The sequence below is a fragment of the Nomascus leucogenys genome, chromosome 7b (genome assembly GCF_006542625.1).
Source record: "Nomascus leucogenys isolate Asia chromosome 7b, Asia_NLE_v1, whole genome shotgun sequence".
Classification (NCBI taxonomy): domain Eukaryota; kingdom Metazoa; phylum Chordata; class Mammalia; order Primates; family Hylobatidae; genus Nomascus; species Nomascus leucogenys.
The window spans coordinates 27918880-27938294 of NC_044387.1; the positions used below are offsets into that span (position 1 = coordinate 27918880).

The 19415-nt window shown below is 39.2% G+C and overlaps 1 protein-coding gene across 5 annotated transcripts in view; it reads right to left on the reverse strand.

Moving 5' to 3' along the window:
• The window catches only part of LARP1B (La ribonucleoprotein 1B), a 147387-nt gene that overhangs the window by 58172 nt on the left and 69800 nt on the right, over positions 1 to 19415 (reverse strand). The gene's annotated exons all lie outside the window — the stretch shown is intronic.

Genomic DNA, 19415 nt, shown 5'->3' on the forward strand with positions numbered 1-19415 from the left:
TGGATATAAAAAAATTTGTAGGCTGGGCACAGTGGCTCACACCAGTAATCCCAGCACTTTGCAAGGCTGAGGCAGGTGGATCCTCATCTCTATTAAAAAAGATAGTGAAACCTCATCTCTATTAAAAATATAAAAATTAGCTGGGCGTGGTGGCAGGCACCTGTAGTCCCAGCTACTCAGGAGGCTGAGGCAGGAGAGCTGCATGAACCCAGGAGACGGAGGCTGCAGCAAGCCGAGATCACACCATTGCACTCCAACTTGGGTGACAGAGCAAAAACTCCGTCTCAAAAAAAATAAAATTTTGTAAACAGATTACAATTCAGTATAAGTCAAAAACAAACATACATATGTGGTGCAAAGGTAGAATAGGAGAGTAATTTTTCTGGGATTGAGCACAAAATTTATCAAATAAGATTTTCCTGGAAGAGTAATATCTGAACTGGGGTTTATTTAGCTAAAAGATAAGGAGTTTGGCAAGTAAATAATGTGAAAAGCCACTGCAGGCGGAGGAAACTGCACATGCAACTTGGTATTTATGGATATAAATTTTAAAGCAGAGAGCAACAGGACAATGAAAATATGTAAAAGCCAAATCAAGAATTCATGAATTCTTGCTTGCCAAAGAATTTGAACTTTATCCTGAAGGGGGTGAGGAACCACTGAATAGAATTAAGAAAAATAGAGAAATAATCATATTTATATTTTACGATGATGAAAGATTTTAGAAGGATGAAGGATTTTCCTTGGAATCATTTACTTTGAAAATAATGTAAGCCTGAAACCATCAATGGCCATTGTTGCTCCCACTCAGAGAAAGCATAACTGAAAATGAAGCTAACACAGAGGAAAGTACACCAAAGATAGGGGTAAAGAAAAGCAAAGTCGTTCTTTGGTGTCTTATACAAAGCCTTGCCTAAAATCAAGAATTGCTTCTTGGACTTGTAGTAAATTATCTAATTTGCTAGGAAAAAAAAATGAAATGAGAAATAAGGAGGAAAGACTACTCTGACAAGAGTTAAGCTAGAAAGAGAATGAACTAGAGCCAAGAACATCCTATAAAACTTATATAGAGAGATGACGCATGGCAGTAGGAATGAATATGAAAGAACTGATAGGACCTAGTGACAAACTGCGTGTTAGAAGTTACGTTAAGTGGATGGGGATTCCTAAGGCATCCACGCAAAATAAAAAATATAGGTTTGGGGTAGGTTTTCTTTCATTTTTTTAAATGAGAGAATATAAAAAAGATGCCTATGAAACATAAGATAAATAACTGGAGAATTTAGTAGGCTACCAGTAATATAGTTGTAGAGTCCCACAAAGACATAAGGGAGTCATTAGCATACAGTTAATGAATAAAAACCCAAAATTTAAGAATAGAGTCTATCATATCTAGACAAGCTGTCAAAATAATAAGAGAAGTAAGCCAGGGATAAACCAGGGAAGACCACATTTTAAAAGGCAAACTGGCCAGGCACCATGGCTCATGCCTGTAATCCCAGCACTTTGGGAGGCCGAGGCGGATGGATCACGAGGTCAGGAGTTCAAGGCCAGCCTGGCCAATATGGTGAAACCCCATCTCTACTAAAAATACGAAAATTAGCCAGGCATGGTGGTGCACACCTGCAGTCCCAGCTACTCAGGAGGCTGAGGCAGAAGAATCACTTGAACGCGGGAGACGGAAGTTGCAGTGAGCCAAGATCGCGCCACTGCACTCCAGCCTGGGCGACAGAGTGAGACTCTGTCTCAAAAATAAATAAATAAATAAATAAATAAATAAATGGCAAACCAAGGCCAGGTGTGGTGGTTCATGCCTGTAATCCCAACACTTTGGGAGGTCGACGCAGGCGGATCAGCTGAGGTCAGGAGTTCAAGACCAGCCTGGCCAACATAGTGAAACCCCGTCTCTACTAAAAATACAAAAATGAGCTGGGTGTGCTGGTGGGCACCTATAATCCCAGCTACTTGAGAGGCTGAGACAGGAGAATCCCTTGAACCCAGGAGGTGGAGGTTGCAGTGAGCCAAGGTTGCACCATTGCACTCCAGCCTGGGTGACGAGAGCGAAACTCCGTCTCAAACAAAACAAAACAAAACAAAAACAAACAAAAAAAAATGCAAACCAAAATTGTAAACTTAAAACTGTAAAATAATACATCCTGTTGTGTATGTTTTATCACAATTATAAAACAAAAGTAAAAAAGAAAGAAGGCAGGAAGACCATTTTGTTGTGCCATAAAATGTAAATGTGCTGAACAGATGAGGACATGCTGGTTATAAGCAGGAGCCATCTTGAGAGAGCTCTAACCTGACTAGGTTTGAGATATTCTGAACATCAAAATGAATGAGGACAAGAATGGATAGAAATCCATGTTGGAGTCCATACTAGCACTAAAAAGGGAGAAAATTAAAATATAAAAATAAAAAATGAAGCGGAGAGGAAAGTTCTTCTTTATAGAAGAATACTAACAGACGTATAGGGAATAACAAATTTAAAAATCACCATCTAAATAAAAAAATAAAAAAAAATAAAAAACATTAACCTAAAAAATAAAATAAAAAATAAATAAAAATCACCATGTTGGCCGGGCGCAGTGGCTCACGCCTGTAATCTCAGCACTTTGGGAGGCCAAGGCAGGCGGATCACGAGGTCAGGAGTTCGTGACCATCCTGGCCAACATGGTGAAACCTCATCTCTATAGAAAATACAAAAATTAGCTGGGCGTGGTGGTATGCGCCTGTAGTCCCAGCTACTCGGGAGGCTGAGGCAGGAGAATCGCTTGAACCCGGGAAGTGGAGGTTTCAGTGAGCCGAGATTGCGCCACTGTACTCCAGCCCGGGGACAGAGCAAGAGTCCACCTCAAAAAAAAAAAAAAAAAATCACCATCTTATAATAAGCATAATAGCTGATTCAAGCAAAAATCACCAATGGAAGCTAAAATACTGAATAAAGACTGTTGGGGAACACAGTTTTAAAATATCACTCCAGGCCGGGCGCGGTGGCTCACGCTTGTAATCCCAGCACTTTGGGAGGCCGAGGCGGGCGGATCACGAGGTCAGGAGATCGAGACCACGGTGAAACCCCGTCTCTACTAAAAATACAAAAAAATTAGCCGGGCGTGGTGGCGGGCGCCTGTAGTCCCAGCTACTCGGAGAGGCTGAGGCAGGAGAATGGCGTGAACCCAGGAGGCGGAGCTTGCAGTGAGCCGAGATTGCACCACTGCACTCCAGCCTGGGTGACAGGGCAAGACTCCGTCTCAAAAAAAAAAATAAAATAAAATAAAATAAAATAAAATATCACTCCAAGGATCATTTATTAATTACAAAGGAGAAAAGGTACATTTACAGTGAGCAAATCTGGTAGATATCATCATAACCAAATGACCAAATCACCAATTCTAACCACATCAAATTTTGTAACTGACATCACGTCTCTGGAGAGCATATACTTAACAGGGCACATTGCCTATGTAATGTTCTTGTCAAAAATACTTAACCTGACTGGGCGCGGTGGCTCACGCCTGTAATCCCAGCACTTTGGGAGGCCAAGGTGGGCAGATCACTTGAGGTCTGGAGTTCGAGACCAACCTGGCCAACATGGTGAAACCCTGTCTCTACTGAAAATACAGAAAATTAGCCAGACGTGGTAGTGCATGCCTGTAATCCAAGCTACTCAGGAGGTTGGGGCAGGAGAATCACTTGAACTCGGGAGGCAGAGTCTGCAGTGAGCCGAGATCACGGCATTGCACTCTAGCCTGGGTGACAGAGCGAGACTCCATCTCAAAAAAAAAAAAAAATCTTAACCTGAAGCTAATCATATAAAGATATCAGGCAAATCCAAACTGAAGGACAAAACAACTGGCCTGAACTCTTGAAAAACATCAATGTCATGAATAGCCAAAAAGAAAAAAAAAAGGCAGCACAACTGTTCTAAATGAAAGAACATTAAAATTATATGACTCTCAAAGCAATGTGTGATTCCTGTCTAGAACTGACTTAGAAAAAAATAAAAGAAATTATAAAGGACAACTGAGACAATTGGAGAAATGTAAATATAAACTGCATATTCAATAATAGCATCCTATCAATGTTAAATTTCTTGTGTTTTTGATAATTGTGGTTATGTAGGAGAGTGTACTTGTTTTTAGGAGATACTTGCTGATGTATTTTAGGATAAGTTGACATAATGTCTACAACTAACTCTCAAATGATTCAGGAAAAAAATCTACATATATGCACCTATATATTTATACATAGAAGAAAAGGAAATATGGTAAGATGTTTGCCAAATCTAGGTGAACAATATACTGGCATTCCTCATATTATGTATGTAACTTTTCTGAAGGTTTGAAATATTTCAAAATGAAGACTTGGAGGGAATAAAATATAGATGCATATTACTGATACAGAAAAATATTCATAACATTAAGTGAGAAAATTACATTGTCTTTCAAAGTATACATTTCTCTGCAACTCATATTGATCTGACTAGAAAGAGGAAGTTTAAGCAACAAGGATTTCCCTTCAGCCAAATTGCTTGAAAGAACCCTCGGTGCTTCAACTTTCTCACTTCCTATTCATGTCAATGTGAATTACAGTCTGATGGTAGGTCCAAGGTGGTCAGCAGTAAGGGATTTTTATTTTTTTATTTTATATTTATTTATTTATTCATTTATTTTCCCAAGACAGAGTCTTGCTGTCTTGCCCAGGCTGGAGTGCAGTGGCGTGATCTTGGCTAACTGCAACTTCTGCCTCTCAGGTTCAAGCAATTTTCTCTGCCTTAAAATAAGAAGTCAGTGGGGGGGAAAAAGATGAAAGCTGATTGGGTGCAGTGGCTCACATCTATAATTCCAGCTCTTCAGGAAGCTGATGTGGAAGGATTACTTGAGGCCAGGAATTCAAGACCAGCATGAGCAACACAGTGAGACACTGTCTCCACAAAAAAGTAAAATATTAGTCAAGTGTGGTAACACATGCCTGTAATCCCAACTACTGGGAAGGCTGAGACAGAAGGCTCCCTTGAGCCCAGGAGTTTGAGGCTGCAGTAAGCTATGATCTCACCACTGCATTCTAGCCTAGGCACAACAGGGTGAGACCCTGTCTGAAAAAAAAAAAAAAGAAAAAAATTAAAGCTATAGTTCAGATAGAATGTGTCCCTTTATGGGTCACAATCTCAGACACCATTTATTTTCTTGGCTTCTTCAGTGAAACTATATATAATAACCACACTTTTTTGTTGTTGTTGTCTTGTTTTGTTTTGAGACGGAGTCTTGATCTGTCGCCCAGGCTGGAGTGCAGTGGCACGATCTCAGCTCACTGCAACCTCCGCCTCCCGGGTTCAAGTGATTCTCCTGCCTCAGCCTCCTGAATAGCTGGGACTACAGGTGTGCGCCACCATGCCTGGCTAATTTTTTTATTTTTAGTAGAGACAGGGTTTCACCATGTTGGCCAGGATGGTCTCGAACTCCTGACCTCATGATCTGCCTGCCTCTGCCTCCCAAAATGCTGGGATTACAGGCGTGAGCCACTGCGCCCAGCCCACACCTATTTTTTTCCTCCAAATTACCACTAATGAACTTCCTGTCTCAATTGTTCCCTTTCCTTTTCTTTAATACCTTAAAAAGTTCAATCACTTTTCCTGCTTTAAGTCTCCCTTCTTTACTAAATACTCCAAAATCTACATTTCTGGCCTTCTTATCATCTCTAGGATTTAGAGAGAGGATAAAAGACATTTTACATGAATAGACACCATGACATCAACTCAACATTTCCAAATCTGATCTCAAGATCATTCTCTCCTAGGTTTTCCTTGTTAATGTCCCTACTTCTTTCACAAGGTATTATGAACTGATTCTTTAAAATCTCTTCCCAATTTTGGCACTTTTTCATTCTCATGTAGGTTATTAATGAATGTTGAGAAAATAAACGATATTCCTTTTGTTCAGCACTTCATTTCACCCTTGGATTATTATAAGTGGGTTTTTAACTCAACTTCTGTCCTCCCCTATTCTGATCTAGGTTAATGCCTCACGTACATAAACCTATTAAACCACTATTTTGATCATTCCACTTTCTTTGTAAAAACTGCAATTGCTCTTTATTCTAAATTCCTATATAGCTTTCAAGACACTTTGCAATCTGGTCCCACCTCACCTACCCAAACAATCTTCAGAGTACTGTAGTGCTAACATTTAACTTATAGAAATTCAATTATACTTGTTTAGCAATAATAATAACACTTTTTAAATGGGCCAGCAATGCCACTGCTATTCTACTCAATGAATGTATGCATTGATGTAATCAAACCCTAATGTTAATGCACAGAAAGAAAAACCTAACGAAAGGATGAATACATTTCGATAATGTCCTGACCACTGAAAAGTGCCCAAACAAGTATAGTTTTACCATATCCTTTCATGTTCAAAAATGTTGAAAAGCATAGGGAAATAACAACTAAAAGTAGAAAGAATTATTTTAAATATTAGCCTCTGGCCAGGTGCAGTGGCTCACGCCTGTAACTCCACCACTTTGGGAGGCCAAGGCAGATGGATTACTTGAGATCAGAGTTCGAGACCAGCCGGGCCAACATGGTGAAACTCCATCTCTACTAAAAATTCAAAAATTAGCCAGACATTGTGGTGAGCACCTATAATCCCAGCTACTCAGGAGGCTGCAGCAGAATTGCTTGAACCCCAAGGGTGGAGGTTGCAATGGGCCAAGACCCCGCCACTGTGCTCCAGCCTGGGCAACAGAATGAGACTCCATCTCAAAAATAAATAAATAAAATAAAGTTAAAATAATAAAATTTAAAAAATTCAGCTTCTAAAGAGAAAGATGACTATGGACAGGAAGACCCACCAAATTAGAATCTTTAAAAATATGCTCAAGTACTTCAAAATTCAAGCACTTCAATACTTTATTTTAGAAATATGATCCTGCTACATTACTACATATATATTTAGAAGCTTTTTTTTTTTTTTTTTTTGAGACAGAGTTTTGCTCTTGTTGCCCAGACTGGACTGCAGTGCAGTGGTGCAATCTTGGCTCACTTCAACCTCCACCTCCCAGGTTCAAGAGATTCTCCGGCCTCAACCTCCCAAGTAGCTGGGGTTATAGGCGCCCACCACCATGCCTGGCTAATTTTTATATTTTTAGTAGAGAGGGATTCCACCATGTTGGCCAGGCTGGTCTCAAACTCCTGCCCTTAGGTGATCTACCTGCCTCAGCCTCCCAAAGTGCTAGGATTACAGGCATGTGCCACCGCGTCCAGCTTTAGATGCATATTAAGGTGTAAGGCTATGCATGAAGTGATATGTATTTTACTGGTGATTTAAGAGAATTAGGATATTTTGATCATTCTCAATTTTCAACTTAAAAGGGCTCTAAAACCTATTCCCAAATAATATTGAACTCTGTTAGATAATTCACATACTTAGCTCTCATTAGATAATCAATGTCAAGAAACCTTTTATTACTCAGGAGCCAATTTCGAAAAAAAGTTGTAAACTCTGTATTTTTTTCATAAATTATATCAACAGGCTATTAATAAACACATTTGTGCTTACATATTACTGTATTCTATCAATGAAGGAGTGACTAGAAACTTTATAAATTATATTGTAATTACTGGCCATAACTCTTTCTTCTTTTACTACTGGCCATAATTCTATATTTGATGAAGACACTTCAGAAACTCATTTGTTTTCCATTTATTGTCTTTATAAGTTTTTAATTTTGAATTCCGGGTCACAAAAAGTACTCTTCAATCCACTTTCTTTGAAACACAAGATTTTCTTCAGCCACTGTTCTAGCAATAACCACATCCAGATTTCAATATTTAAGAGGCAATCTACCCACTTAGAGCACCCCATACTACTTTTTGTCCTCAACCTCTCTTTTTCACTGTTCCCCTTCATAAATCAAGCCCACCAGCTACCTTCTCTAGCTAGACTACTTATTCTCTGTTTTGATTTTGTACATATATCCAAACATTGCCTAATAATCAAGGCAAAACTCTTGCATGCATCAAGGGGAGGAATTTTTGAAAGAATGCATAAAAGAGCAAATTTTTCAATCGCTGTCTTAGCAGTGAGAAAAAGGGAAAGACTCTGCCACAGAAATCTGAGCAAAGAAACCAGGCAGTCTTAGAAAAAGGGCAAGAAAGAAGCCAGCCAGTTTTTTGGGGCTAACTAGTTCACACCTCAAGGCAAATATACAAAAGAGGTCTCTCGTCCCAGCTCAACAAAGAGGAGAATCATAAAGAATCTGGGGACTGGAAACTCCATCACTCCTCAACACTGTTCACAAATTGCCTATCACTATGCTTAGCACCTAACAGCTACTTAAATATCTGTTAAATGAATAAATGGATAGATGAATGAATGAGTGAACAAATGGGATAGACACTGTCATCAAGGAGAATGTGTTCCAATGGAAGTTATCTTCTGTGTCCTTTATTTTTGGTCAGGAATACTAAGCATAACAGTGGGTCCTAGATCAGATGTTTTACAATACAGAATATTCATTATTTAGGACCTAGTTCTAAGTTCTAGGCTTCTCTAGGATGCTTCCCTTGATTATGCCAACCTAAAACTCTCAAAATTCTTTCATCCAGCTATTTTTAAATAACTGTTTTGCTTTGAAATATCTTGTATAAAACCTATGTGTATGGTATGAAAATTAATATAATGAACACCACATGCTACTACCCATCTATGTTAATAGGACACTGCCAATATCCTAGAAGTCCCTTTTTGCCCCTGCCCAATCCCATTCCCCTCCTTCTCTTCAGAAAAACCACCATATTGACCTTAGCAGAGACCAATTTCCTAACTGTTCCTTCATTTATTACCTTTGAAAGTTTCCCTATGCAATATATTTCATTTCCCGTTTTAGAACTGTATACTAATAAAATCACATTTTCTGCATATATTATATGACTAACATCCACCAAACTTTTAAAACTTCTTTACTTTGGATTTTTCTAACATATACAAAAATAGAATAGTATAACAAAGTCCTATATACACACCACATGGTTTCAACAACTATCACCATTTTACCATTCTCTTATTTGATCTATATTGGCATTGTTTTTAAAATCATCTTCATTTCTATACCAATTATTTCACTGTTAAATACCATACCACTGTACACAAAACACATATAATACCATTTTAGACATAATGAAGCTATTAGATTTAACAATACGTATGTGTCTCATAGTCCACATATTCAAAAGTTTCTCTACAAAAGATACACACACATATGTACACATATGGACATAACTAGAAATGGAATTGATGTGTATTAGAAATACGCATGTATACATATGTACATGTGGAAATGAAACTGATGCTTCTTAGGATACATAAACAATCAACTTTAATAAGTAATACTAAAGTTGGTTGTAACAACTTAATGTAACACCAACAGTGATGTGTGAATTCATGCTGCACCACTTCTTTACCAAGACTTAATATTGTCAGACTTTTTAATTTTATGATGTAATGGGTATGGTCTTCTGCTTCCGGCTACGATGGAGCAAGCAATACCAGCCTGTGCCTCCTCATGTAAATAACCATAAAACTGATATGACTATGAAACAACTATTTTTAGGGATTGAACAAAAGTGATGTAAGACCGTGATCTCTGAGAGAAAAGCTCACAAGATGGGCTCCACGATCACTCCAGCTCTCTTTCTGGGTACAATTTCCTAACCATGGTACAGCAAGCTTCAGCCCAAGCAAAGTATAACTGTCCTGCTGAGCTGAGAAGGTAGTGCTTTAGAGTTTAATACAGTTGAAGCAGTGGAACCTGTGGAATAGAGCACTGGAGACAATCTATGCAGGGAAGAGGGGGGCAATAAGTCCATGTGAGGGTCAGGCTGCTGTGTGTCCTTGGCTGGAGGCAGAGCACATATGTTCAGGATAACACTACCTAAGACATACCCCAAAGTGACTGCTATGTGGTTAAGCTGAACAGATATACTAAAGGTCCAGTAGTGCTGGGGGATGGTGAGCATACAAGCCCAGTTAAGAATGGATAGCCTTTGTAAGCTACTCTTCAGTATTAACCCTCTGGGCATTCATCTGTGATACAGCTTAGAAATGAAGCCATGCTACAGAATAAGGTCCACACTCGAGTATAGGGAATAAGACCTACTCTAGACTCACTAGCAAAGCCTAATATAAAACCTGATAAGATCTAGAGGAAACACAGAATTTGGAGGTTAAGTTCTGTCAAGTTAAAGAGGCTTTCCACAGATCTAACCTAACAAAGAGTAAAATAAGCCTACACAATTCCAAGTGTAGCCTACAACATCCAATAAAACAAAAAAACTCAACATCCTTCAGAGGAAGATGACATCTATAATCTCTACAGCATATGTATAATACACAGTATAAAACTTTAAAAATTACTAGCAGTGGTTGGGCACGGTGGCTCATGCCTGTAATCCCAGCACTTTGGGAGACTGAAGCGAGCAGATCACCTGAGGTCAGGAGTTCGATACCAGCCTGACCAACATGGAGAAACCCCGTCTCTACTAAAAATACAAAATTAGCTGGGCGTGGTGGCGCATGCCTGTAATTCCAGCTACTCGGGAGGCTGAGGCAGGAGAATCGCTTCAACCCAGGAGGCGGAGGTTGCAATGAGCCAAGATCGCACCACTGCACTCCAGCCTGGGCAACAAGAGCGAAACTCCGTCTCAAAAAAAATAAATATAAAAATAAAAATAAAAAAATAAAAAATAAAAATTACTAGCAGTGAAAATAAATAGGAAAATGTAATCCATAGTCAAGGTAAAAAAGCACTCAGTAGCTCGCTCAAATGTTATCACAAGATCTCTCAAATGTCAAATGTCAGATTTTAAGACAAGGACTTCAAAGCAACTATTATAAATATATATGAAGAAACAGAAGAAAAACATGGTCTTAATAAGTGAATAGATAGGAAATCACAGCCCAAAAAATGCAAACTATAAAAAACGGAAATTCCGGAACTAAAAAATTTACACTTGGATGGGCCTAAAAATAGAATGAAAATGGTAGACAAAAATTAGTGAAGTTTAAGACAGACTGATAAACATAGTCCAATCTATAGAACATAATATTTCAGAAAACAGAAAGAACCAGGCATGGCAGCTCACACCTGAAATCCCAGCTACCCGGGAGGCTGACATGGGAAGATCACTTGGGCCTAGGATTTCACAAGAAGTCTGGGTAATATCTCAAAAAAACGAAACAAAAAAACAGGAAGAACCTCAAGGACCTGTGAAATATTATCAAATAGTATAACATACCTGTAAGTGAATTCCCAAGTAAAAAATGAGTAAGGAACAGAAAAAATATTTGAAGAATTAATGACTGAAATGTCCCCAAATTTGATGAAAAACATCAAATTACTAATTCAAAAGTTTCAGTTAACCTCAAATTGGATATATTCAAAGAACACCAAACCAAGACACATCATAGTAAAACTGCTGAACATCAATGGTAAAGTAAAAATCTTGAAAGCCAGAGGGGAAAACAACACATTACATACAAGGGAACAAGAATACAAATAATGGCTGACTTCTGTGGTTCTCAACTGGGTTTTGATTTTGTCCACACCTCCACAATACATTTTTCATTGTCATGGGATTGGGGTGAGGGGATGCTACTGGCATCTTGTGGGTAGAGACTAGAGATAATGCTAACCATCCTATGATGTATAAGACAGCTTCTACAACAAAGAATCACCTAGTTCGAAATGTTAATAGTACTGAGGTTGAGAAACCCTGTACTACATGCTCCGAATCCTATCTAGTCTCATATTTTCAGGAACTTAGCCCCATTATCTACTCTCAACTCTATCTTCAATTCTCTCTTTACACTGGACCGTTGCCATCACCATGTAAAATGTTCTTTTCATTCTTTAAAAGCATATTAATGCCGTGCGCAGTGGCTCACGCCTGTAATCCCAGCACTTTGGGAGGCCGAGGCGGGCGGATCACGAGGTCAGGAGATCGAGACCATCCTGGCTAACACGGTGAAACCCCGTCTCTACTAAAAATACAAAAAATTAGCCAGGCGAGGTGGCGGGCGCCTGTAGTCCCAGCTACGCGGGAGGCTGAGGCAGGAGAATGGTGTGAACGCCGGGGGGCGGAGCCTGCAGTGAGCCGAGATTGCGCTACTGCACTCCAGCCTGGGTGAAAGAGCAAGACTCCATCTCAAAAAAAAATAATAATAAATAAATAAATAAAAGCATATTAACATAGATACATACATACACACATACACACACACACCCTGTGCCTTATCTATGTTCAGATACTGTCATTTCTCCAATACCTATACCAAGTTTCAATATTTGAGTGCAATATACTCTTATACATTTGAATGTATCATACTCATATTTCTGCTTATTAATTCATTCACACTCTTCCCCCACCACTGTTCCACTGAGATACCTCAGCAAATTTCTTCTCTCTTGTTTATCGAGAGGCATAAAACTGAATTCAGTGGTCAATTAGATAGTTCTCTTCTGCCTAGATTTTCCAGTTTAATTAGCTCCACCCACTCCACCATTTTGAATTATTTAGAGATTGTATTTTCAATTGTCAGTCATGTTCACTACCAAATTCCCAGCTCCCAACATTGTTTGGTACATAGCAGACACTCAAATATATGTTAATGAATGAATCCCTGTCACAGTCAATTTATTATAAGGCTGCCATATTTGAAATATAGGACTAACTTGTGCAAGGGGTTATGGCTAGAATTTACATAATGAGGCAAAACTTGAAATCAGGTCTCTTTTTTTTTTTTTTTTTGAAACAGAATCTTGCTCTGTCACTAGGCTGGAGTGCAGTGGTGTGATCTTGGCTCACTGCAACCTCTGCCTCCAGGGTTCAAGTGATTCTCCTGCCTCAGCCTCCCGAATAGCTGGGACTACAGGTGTGCACCACCACACCCAGCTAATTTTTATACTTTTAGTAGAGATGGGGTTTCACCATGTTGGCCAGGATGGTCTCAATCTCTTGACCTCATGATCAGCCTGCCTCGGCCTCCCAAAGTGCTGGGATTACAGGCGTGAGCCACCGTGCCTGGCCTCTAAAATCAGGTCTCTTGATTCACTTGACTCTCCAGCAGAAAGAACTTTAGTTCAAAACCATTTCTAAAGAGAGAGTGACGGCCGGGCGCGGTGGCTCAAGCCTGTAATCCCAGCACTTTGGGAGGCCGAGGCGGGCGGATCACGAGGTCAGGAGATCGAGACCATCCTGGCTAACAGGGTGAAACCCCGTCTCTACTAAAAATACAAAAAATTAGCCGGGCGTGTTGGCGGGCGCCTGTAGTCCCAGCTACTCGGGAGGCTGAGGCAGGAGAATGGCGTGAACCCCGGGAGGCGGAGCTTGCAGTGAGCCGAGATCGCGCCACTGCACTCCAGCCTGGGGGACAGAGCAAGACTCCGTCTCAAAAAAAAAAAGAGAGAGTGACTACAGTTAACTTGAGAGCTCACATTGTCCATGAAAGGAAAGCGATCTGAGAAGTCTTTCAGAGAAAGGTGTTAGGAAGAGAGTAAAAGAATTTTGCATTTTGAAATATACAACATAACCCAGGCACAGTAGTTCACGCCTGTAATCCCAGGACTTTGGTAGGCCGAGGCGGGCGGATCACCTGAGGTTGGGAGTTCGAGACCAGTCTGAGAATATATATATATATTCCCTATTCAAATACAAAGAAATGATAAATGTTTGAGGTGACAGATATATAAATTACCCTAATTTGATCATTACACATTGTATGCATGTATCAAAATATCATATGTATCCCATAAATATATACTATTATTATGTATCCCTAAAAGATAAATACCAAATGGAAGGAAAAAATATATGTTCCCCGCCTATATAGGCTTGGCCATATAGTCAATGGAATATAAAAAATGCACATAAAGCACATATAAGCAGCAACATCAAATATAACTAAGATTTGGCTCTGCCTCTTGTTCTTCCCCTCTGCCACATGAATAAGCATGTATTGTATAGGAACTGGTGTTTTGGAATTAATCCCCAAATGAGAAGACAATTGGAGAAGAACCAAACATACAGAGCTGTAATAGCTGACTCACAGCCAATGTCAGGTAACATGAATGAGAAGCTTTTGCTCTGTCTTTGAGAATTGGGGGAGTTTTTTGTTGTTGCTGTTGTTGCTGTTGTTTGTTTTTTTTGAGATGGACTCTTGCTCTGTTGCCCAGGTTGAAGTGCAGTGGCACAATCTCTGCTCACTGCAACCTGTTGGGGGAGTCTTTTTTTAAATAAAGCCAAGATAATATTGGTAATTGGCCTATTAATTTCAAGTGTTTTTCCTAATATTTGCATTTAAGCCTATTGCCTTAGCTGCACCTTTTAACTTTAGTTATCATTCAATTCATATTTTCTAATTTCCACTAATTTCTTCTTTGAACACTGAGTTATTTAATTTAAAAACATATCATTGTTTTTGGGAATATGGGAATTTATTACATTCACTTTTATTATTATTAATCACTAGCTTGACCAGGTGCAGTGTGGCATGCCTGTAATCCCAACACTTTGGGAGGGCAAGGCCATAGAATCTCTTGAGGCCAGGAGTTCAAGACCAGCCAGGCAACATAGTGAGATCTCATCTCTACAAAAACATGTAAAAATTAACAAATAAAATCACCAGTTTAATTCCACTAATAATGTGCTTTGTGTAATATAAATGCCTTGGAATTCACTTTATAGACCAGTGGAGGTCTAAGTACCATGTATATACTAAAAAAGAACATATGCTCTGCAGTTCTTAGGCAAAACGTTTCTGAAATTACTTTTTATTGTCTGATTATGCCTTGTTTACTTAGAGAGTAAATCACTTAGAGAGTAAATTACAGCAGTGGATTTGTTTTACCAATTTTTTTTCATATATTTGAAGCGTTGATATTAAATACATTGAATTTGAAGTTATCTCCTCCAATAAACTTCACTTTTTATCATTATATGACACTTTCACACTAGTAATGCTTTTTATCTCTAAGTCAACTTTGTAAGTCTTCCATCTGCTATTAATATGTATGTAAGTTTTGTTTTTTGTTTTTTTGTTTTTGTTTTGTTTTTTTTTGAGACGGAGTCTAGCTCTGTATCCCAGACTGGAGTGCAATGGCGTAATCTCGGCTCACTACAACCTCCACCTCCCGGGCTCAAGCAATTCTCCTACCTCAGCCTCCCGAGTAGCCAGGATTACAGGCGTGCACCGCCACACCCAGCTAATTTTTGTATTTTTAAGAGAGATGGGGTTTCGCCATGTTGGCCAGGCTGGTCTCGAACTCCTGACCTCTGATGATCCGCCCACCTTGGCCTCCCAAAGTGCTAGGATTACAGGTCTGAGCCACCGCACCCAGCCTATGTGTATTAAGTTTTCTTTTGGTTATTTTTTTTTAATTTGGTATGTAGTTGGATTTTTAAAATAATTTTTAATAATGTTAAAAAACACATCACAAAATTTACCATCTTAACCATTTTAAAGTGTGCAATTCAGTAGTGTTAAATATATTCACACTGCTGTGCAATAGATCTCCAAAACTTTCATCTAGCAAAAATAAAACCCTATACCCATATTAAGCAACACTTTCCCTGTTTCTCTCCTCCCTTCAGCTCCTGGCAACTACCTTCTTAACTTTGTTTCTATAAACTTCACCACTTTAGTTAGATATCTCCTATAAGTGGAAACATACTTCAACTGAGTCTTTTTGTGACTGAATACTTCCCTTAGCATAAAGTCCTCAAGGTTCATCCCTGTTGCAGCAATATTTCCATCCTTTCTAAGGTGGAATAATACTCCACTGTATGTATATACTACATTTTGTTTATCCATTCCTCCACTGAAAGACATTTGGCTTACTCCCACCTCTTGGGTATTGTGAATAATGCTGCTCTGAACATGGACATGCAAATACCTCTCAGAGACCCTGCCTTCATTCTTTTGGATATATGCCTAGAATTGGTATTGCTGGATAACATGGTATTTCTATCCTTAATTTGTTGAGAAACTGCCATCCTGTATTCCATAAGGGCTGCACAATTTTACATTCACACTGAGAGTTCGCAAGGGTTCTAATTTCTCCAAATCCTTGTTACCAATTGTTATTTTCTGTGTGGTTTTTTAAATGGTAACCATCCTAATCAGTGTGAGGTGATAATCCTGTGATTTTTTTATTTGCATTTCTATTCTGAGTATCTTTTCCAATGTTTGTTATCCTTTTTATTTATTTATTTATTTTTTTTTTTTTGAGATGAAGTCTCAGTCACCCAGGTTGGAGTGCAGTGGTGTGATCTCAGCTCACGGCAACCCCCAACTCCAGGGTTCAAGCGATTCCCCTGCCTCAGCCTCCTGAATGTCTGGGATTACAGGCGTGCACCACCAACCCTAATTTTTTCGTATTTTTAGTAGAGATGGAGTTTCACCATGTTGGCCAGGCTGGTCTTAAACTCCTGACCTCAAATGATTGACCCACCTCAGCCTCCTAAAGTGCTGGGATTACAGGCACGAGCCATTGCACCCAGCCTTATTAGCCATTTTCATATCACCTTTAGAGAACTGTCTATACAAGTCTTCTGTCCATTTTTAAAATCAAGTTATATTTTTTGTTGATTTGTAGGAGTTCTTTATATACTCAGGATACTAATCTCTTATCAGATATATAATTTGCAAATATTTTCTCCCATTCCATAGGTTGCCTACTGTTAACTGTGTCCTTTCATACACACAAATTTTTAATTTTCAAGAATTCCATTTGTCTACATTTGTTCTGTAACATGTGATTTTAGTGTGATATCCAAGAAACCACTGCCAAATAAATCCCAAGATCATTGAAGGGGCCTTTTCCCCCTAAGGGCTTTCCTGGCTAAAAGCGATGTTCCTGATAACTGGTAAGAAGACTCCGTCTCAAAAAAAAAAAAAAAAAAAATTTTATGTAATATGTTTAATCCAGGTTAATTAATCTTCATTTATGGTATAAGGTAAAGATCTAACTTCCTTCTTTTACATGTGGATACCCAATTTTCCCAATATCATTTGTTGAAGAGATTATCCTTTCTCCATTGAGTGGTCTTGATACACTTGTCAAAAAAATCATTTACCCAGCCAGCTTCAGTAGCTCACACCTGTAATCCCAATACTTTGCAAGGCCAAGGCGGAAGGATTGCTTAAGGCCAGGAGTTTGAGACCAGGTACAACAAGACCCTGCCTCCACAAAAAAAAAAAAAAAAAAAAAAAAAAAAAATCATTAATTACCTGGGTGTGGCAGTGTGAGCCTGTAGTCCCAACTACTCTGGAGGCTGAGGTGAGAGGATTGCATGAGCCCAGGAGGTCAAAACTGCAGTGGGCCATGATGGTGCCACCATACTCCAGCCTGGGCAAAAGAGTGAGAAACTGTCTTAAAAAAAAAAAAAAAATCGGGCTGGGCACGGTGGCCCACGCCTGTAATCCCAGCACTTTGGGAGGCTGAGACAGGTGGATCACTTGAGGTCAGGAGTTAAAGACCAGCCTGGCCAACATGGTGAAACCCCATTTCTACTAAAAATACAAACAATGGTCAGGCATGGTGGTGCAGGCCTGTAGTCCCAGCTGCTCAAGAGGCTGAGGCAGGAGAATCGCTTGAACCTGGGAGGCAAAGGTTGCAGTGAGCTGAGATCACACCACTGCACTCTAGCCTGGGCAACAAGAGTGAAACTCTGTCTCAAAAAAGAAAAAAAAATCATTTAACCATATACGTAAGGGTTTATTTCTGGACTGTCTATTCAATTGGTCCGTATGTCTGTCTTTATGACAGTACCACAAGGTTTCGATTACTGTAACAATCAGGAAGTCTGAAGCTTCCCAATTTCTTCTTTTTCAATAATGTTTTGACTATTCAAGGCCCCATGAGATTCCATGTGAATTTTTTGGGTGGCTTTTTCTAACTGTGCAAAAAATGCCATTGGGATTTTCATAGGCATTACACTGAAGCTGTAGATACTTTGGGTAGTACTGACATGTTAATAATATTAAGTCATCCATGAACATGAGATGACTTTCCATTTATTTGCTGTTTATAACAGCTTTATTAATGTGTAATTCACATACAGTATAATTCACTGAAGTATACAATTCAATTGTTTTTCATATATTCAGAGTTTCACAACCATTACCACAATCAACTATAGAACATTTTTATCACCTCCAAAAGAAACCTGATAACCATTAACAATCACTCCACATTTCCTCCTAGCCACTTACCAGTACTGGTCTGTAGCCTGTTAGGAACCATGGTGAGCGGTGGGCAGGCAAGTGAGCAAAGCTTCATCTGTATTTACAGCTGCTCCCTATTGCTCTCATTACTGCCTGAGCTCCACCGTCTGCCAGATCAGTGGCAGCATTAGATTCTCATAGGAGCATGAACCCTATTGTGAACTGCAAATGCGAGGAATCTAGGTTGTGTGATCCTCATGAGAATCTAATGCTTGATGATCTGTCATTGTCTCCCATTACCCCCAGATGGGACCATCTAGTTGCAGAAAAACAAGCTTAGGGCTCCTGCTGATTCTACATTATGATAAGTTGCACAATTATTTCATTATATATTATAATGTAATAACAGAAATAAAGTGCACAATAAATGTAATGTGCTTACATTATTCCAAAACCATGCCCCACAGTCCACAGAAAAACTGTCTTCCATAAAATTAGTCCCTGGTATCAAAAAGGTTGGGGACCGCTGCTCTACAATATGTAGATGGCTCCTTTCACATACTTTCTTCATAATGCTTTCATATTTTATCATGCATTAGTCCTTCATTTCTCTTTCTCTGAAGCAGGTTAGAGAAAAAAGATCTTAAGACAAAAAATAAAAATTTAAAAATCGGCTGGGCACAGTGGCTCACCCCTGTAATCTCAGCACTTTTGGAGACTAAGGCAGGCAGATCACTTGAGGTCAGGAGTTTGAGACCAGCCTGGCCAACACTGTGAAACTCCATCTCTACTAAAAAATACAAAAATTAGCCAAGAGTGGTGGGGCGTGCCTGTAATCCCAGCTACTTGGGAGGCTGAGGCAGGAGAATCACTTGAACCCAAGAGACAGAGGTTGCAGTGAACCAAGATCGCACCACTGCTCTCCAGCCTCAGCCACAGAGTGAGACTCTGTCTCAAAAAATAATAATAATAATCAAAAACAAATAGCACTTCATTTCTTTTGATTGCCAAATACTCTATTGTATGGATATACCACATTCATCCGAACATCAGTTAATAAAAATCTGAATTTGTTCATTTTTTGAAATGCTGAAATGAACATTCATGTACAAGAACATGACATCTGTGTGGACAAATGTCTTTCTTTGGATTACATACATAAAAGTGGAATTGCCAGGTCACATGGTA